This window comes from Pseudophryne corroboree, chromosome 1 (assembly GCF_028390025.1).
Source record: "Pseudophryne corroboree isolate aPseCor3 chromosome 1, aPseCor3.hap2, whole genome shotgun sequence".
NCBI lineage: Eukaryota > Metazoa > Chordata > Amphibia > Anura > Myobatrachidae > Pseudophryne > Pseudophryne corroboree.
This window is the reverse complement of record NC_086444.1, coordinates 391,828,005-391,831,673: the sequence shown is the minus strand read 5'-3', so window position 1 is coordinate 391,831,673 and position 3,669 is coordinate 391,828,005. Positions and strand designations below refer to the sequence as shown.

General features: G+C 34.2%; 1 pseudogene; it reads right to left on the bottom strand.

Annotated features, from left to right (window-relative positions):
• Positions 1 to 1,969: 1,969 nt before the first annotated feature.
• Positions 1,970 to 2,809, bottom strand: LOC134953761 (olfactory receptor 6M1-like; annotated as a pseudogene).
• Between the last annotated feature and the right edge of the window lie 860 nt (positions 2,810 to 3,669).

Sequence of the window (3,669 nt, the reverse complement as noted above, 5' to 3'; positions counted from 1 at the left end):
GGATCTGACAATCTGGAAGGTAACAGAATGCTCTGCAGGACAATTATGCTATTGAACCGATGGTACAGTAAGGTGAAAGGACTCCAAGAGTGACTGTGACTGTGCTTATATTGCTGCCTTAAATGATCACACAAATGGGAAGCAGATGGATGGTGCAGTGATTGCCTACTAAACCACTAACCAGCACTTGGACACATGACATTGTATTACTAAGTAACAGAGGAGATCATATTAACATCATTTGATACAAGTGACTGTGTGTCTAACAAATTAATACTAACCAATGAATGCTGGATAAAATCATATGGGCCAACTGCCTGTCTATATGGGGCTCTGTTACTAATATCCTGAAACCAACAGAGGATTAAAGGAGTCAATAATGACTGTATACTAACATATTAACCAATTGTGTGACCATTGATTGAATTTTTAAAAGTGATAAAGACAGCTAAATAACTGAGTGCATTAAGGAGACCTATATTGGTAAACTGTGTAATTGTTGTGGATATTTTAATTGGTATATTAATAATGTATTGAACAAATTGGACACCAGCCATGTGTATGTATGTATATGTATTTAAAATGTTTTTTAGGGGGGCTGAAAAAAATGATTAAAAATTATTCCGGTATGACAGTGCTTCATTTTCTCTTTGTATATTGGTAGCAAAACCTTTTGACATCTGGTCTGGACTGAAGGAACTGTCTACAATATGGGACATGTCTGCTGTGACTCCATATCAAAAGGTCACCATTCAAAGAATGGTTAATGATTATTTTAAATAGGCATGTCAGACAGTCCGGCTCTCAACTGGCAGGAAAAAAAGGCAATTTGGTGCCCCCTGCACATACTAGCTTTGCTTTACTTAAGTTGGCCACCCTACACTGTGTACTCAGAAAGAGTTTTCAGTGCAGCCAGGAACCTTGTCAGCGATCGGCATAGGAGGTCAATTCCAAAAAAATGTGGAAAAGATGATGTTCATCAAAATGAGTTACAAATACCACAAGGAAGACCTTTACCAGCAATTATGTCTTTAATGGTGGATTTCAACGGGGACTAATTAATAGTTTGTAAAGAAGAGGATGCACACACTGATAGATGTGAGGAATCGGATAATGATGTGACATCTTGCCTATGTAGAGCCAGTTTGTGTACAGTATGTAGAAAAACATTGGCAGCTTGTTCTTTAGGGGCCCAAACAAACCAATAATTTCAGCCACAAGTGGCAGTCCCTGTCACTTTAATGATTGTATTGTTAAACTGTGCATGTCCCATTTAATATATATAACATAAGGGTCTTGCAACTCTTTTCATTGCATTATGTGCTGTTTGGAGCATTGCTGACTGTCTTCTTGAGTAGAAGACAAACATTTTCATAGTTTATTAAACTGATACCTTGAGTGCCACTGCAGTGCCACTCATAGATGTGCTACAGTATGTTGGAAGTTAAGTGCCACATGTTTGTTCCGCACACTGCTGTCGCTTAGCTTAGTCATTCAGCTCCCTAGGTGCAACCTTTTGGCCTAAAGTGGATGAAAACAATATTGTGAGCTGTGAGGTGGTCAAAATTTACTGGAAAGACTAAAAATTAATTAGTTATTGAAGTTACAAATTCTGTGATTTTAGCTGTTTTTATGATGTTTTGTAAAAAAAATAAAGACAGTTCCAAAACCAAAACAAAATCCCACCTGGTCAGTACTTGCAAAACCAAATACAAATACAAAACACGAAGGAGATAAAGATCCATAACCAAAACCAACACCCATGATGGGGCCCGTTGCATATCTCTAAAAATTTAGCAATACAGTGTCCAGCTGGCCAACTACATCACAGTCTCCCCTTCTATTCAGTCACTAAACTGACAGATTTTATTATATAATATACAACATATATATATATATATATATATACACAGTATACACTATACAGTATATATATAAGTGGTCAAAATTTACTGGAAATGACTAGAAATTAATTAGTTATTGAAGGTGCGTTTTGTCCCCTCTTGATTTTCAAGACCTTTTTGTAGACTATTTCCTTGACAGTTTGGTTTCGTAGAGTATAAATGAATGGGTTCATTAAGGGGACAACAACAGTGTTAAGAATTTATATTTCTTTGTTGAAAGATGCTCCCTTACTCTTTGCTGGTTGAGAATACATAAACATGCAGCTTCCATATATGAGGGTTACAACTATAGCATGAGAGGAACATGTTGATAAAACCCTTTCCTTACCTCCAGCAGTTTTTATTTTTACAATTGTTACTAGAATATTGAAATAAGATAAAAATGTTATTAGGAAAGAAACAAAGACAATAAAAGATAATCCAAGTTCCCACTTCTCAATATAATCTGTGTTTGTGCAGGAGTTCCTTAGAAGTGGGCCTGCATCACACATAAAATGGTCAATCTCAGAAAAACAAAATGAAATTCTCAGTATTAAATAAGTTGGTATGCACTGAGACAAAAAGGAACCAAACCAAACTCCAACCATAAGTTGAATACATACACGTCTATTCATGATAGTTGTGTAGCGCAGAGGGTTGCATATTGCTAAGTATCGATCAGCAGACATTACAGCCAAGAGTATAAATTCAGCAGTTCCAACAAGAAAGAAAATGTATGATTGAGTTAAGCAGCAGGCCAAAGGAATGGACTTTTCCTTCCTTAATGTGTCCTTTAGCAAGTTTGGTACTGTGGTGTTAATGAAACATATATCAATAAATGCTAAATTACACAGAAAGAAATACATGGGACTTTGTAGTTTTCTATTAAGCAAGATCACATTAATTATGAGGATATTACAGATCATAGTAAATATATAGCAAAATAGCAAAAGAAAAAATATAGGGACAATTAAACGTGGAGTCAGAGGGAAACCCAAAAGTATAAATTCTGTAACAACAGTCATGTTCTTTATCTCCAACATTGTTATTGGTCAAATACATCTGAATTTGTGAATTATAATACCAAGATATGTCTACTGTTAACGATATCAGCGAACTACATGAATCCACAAAGCTTTTCTGCAAAAACTGTTTGAAGAGAAGATCAAAATATGTTATGCTTAGTCAATCATGTATTGTTTTATGACCTACAGAATTCAGCTTTAATTCTAGGAAAAAGATTAAACAATTACAATGATATTGCAAACATACTATCAGTATTAAAAGCAAAGTATATACATTTCATAAATGTCTTTATTGTGTAAAATGAATTCAAATAACAAGAGGGAAAAAGACATAAATGGTGCTTTGCAATGTTAATTAAATTACAATAATGAGAAAGACCTACCTATGCTACTGCTTGAATCTCCTATATCCAAAATTCCAAAATACGGAATATTTGAAAACATGTAATTGTTTGATAAAGACTTATATAGTGACAGCTTTCATTAAATATATTGTGTAAAATTAACTTTAGGTTGTGTGTATAGGTGTATATGAAACATATATGACTTTTATGTATGTACACAAACTTTGTGTAATGCAAAAAATTATTATAAAATATTGCATACAATTACTTTCAGGCTCTGTGAACAATGTGTATATAACATACAAATGTATTCTATGTTTAGATTTGGGTCCAATCCCCAAGATACGGTATCGCATTATGGTATGCATATATTCCAAAATACTGAAAAATCTGATATCCAAAATATTTGGTGCTATG